Consider the following 1,353-nt stretch of genomic DNA (forward strand, 5'->3'; position numbering starts at 1 on the left):
GAATCATACCTGTATCTCTCACAGGCACTGTCTGGCTTGCTAATCCACGATGTATTCTATAAATGTCAGTACAGTGGAAATTCGGTTCTGGGTCAAAGGAGAGAACTTATCAGGTGACTCAGACACAAGCCTGCTCGATTTTGCAGAGTCAAGTGAATAAAATGTAGAGCAAATTGCCGGGGGTAGAGGACGTATTTATAGGCTTCTCGGCTTCTGTCAGTTACAAGCAGGCAGCATTGAATGACACCTGTCCTAATTGAGGCCTGTTGAAACCCATGTCTTCTTTTTACCGCAATTATTTGCAGCGACATGCAGCGACATGCAGCGACAATTTTTATGCCTTTACCTCAGCGAGAGAGACGAGTAATAGTGGTGTTGAGAAAAAGGGATGCTGGGTAGGCCAAGAAACGTTGGCTCAATGCTGAATCCTTACGGCCCTCTTAAATTGAGGTTTTGTGGGAGATAGATATTCCATCCGCAATGACAGGCTCATATTTCTTGTTCTGATACCTCATCTGTGAGCTTTACAACGTTGAAGCACCGAAAAACGCCTACAATTTTATCCGAGAGGTCATGAATTTTTTTCCCTAGCCTCGCGTTAGTGTGGTGTTGGTTGGGTTGAGCTGAACCCGTTGAAGCTTGGCCATAGTTGTCAACACTCAATTTTCGGACTTGTGATCAAGAACATAGAAACATCAAATTTTTATTTCAATTTTATTTTCTCTTCTACACTTCTTTTTTATTACTGCAAGTTCTACAATGTTCCATTTATCGGATTTTTGAGACTTTCAATAAAAGGGGACGAGGTGTCCGATTAAAATATATATCCCAATGAGCGTTCATATCTGGCACTCAACGTTGTGAGACCTGATCATTTTACGCGACCGACTTGTTGATCACTACCCTTTGATAAAGTTGCTTTCAACAGCGCGCTGAAAAGTAAATTAACTCCAGTCAGAATTTGACTGCTTCAATTGACCGTAGTGGTGATTGTAAAACCCAGTCCATAGCCATCTGCGTGTACATAACCCATAAGTGACAAAGGCCTGACGAAAACGGTACTGCCCAGACCTTGATTTTCTCCTACAGACACAATGGACTCCCAAAACAGCTCAACAGGCCAGGAAATTGAAAGAGATCAGCAGCCCCTTGAATTGCCAATCCTTAGCGAGAAAGACAAATCACAGGAAAATTCTCATCATGTCCCCCCATTGGTAAGTGAAACAATTCAGCTTCAAATGCTTTTGCTGACCATTGCAGCCCTCCCCTTCGTAGCAGGAAGCAGAAACAAGACACACCCTGGCGACCGAGCCATTTCAACCGATCTTGCAGGTTCTAGCAGACCTCGAGCGC

The sequence above is a fragment of the Penicillium samsonianum genome, assembly GCF_028829775.1.
Source record: "Penicillium samsonianum strain IBT 33392 chromosome Unknown utg000010l_segment0_segment0, whole genome shotgun sequence".
Taxonomy (NCBI): domain Eukaryota; kingdom Fungi; phylum Ascomycota; class Eurotiomycetes; order Eurotiales; family Aspergillaceae; genus Penicillium; species Penicillium samsonianum.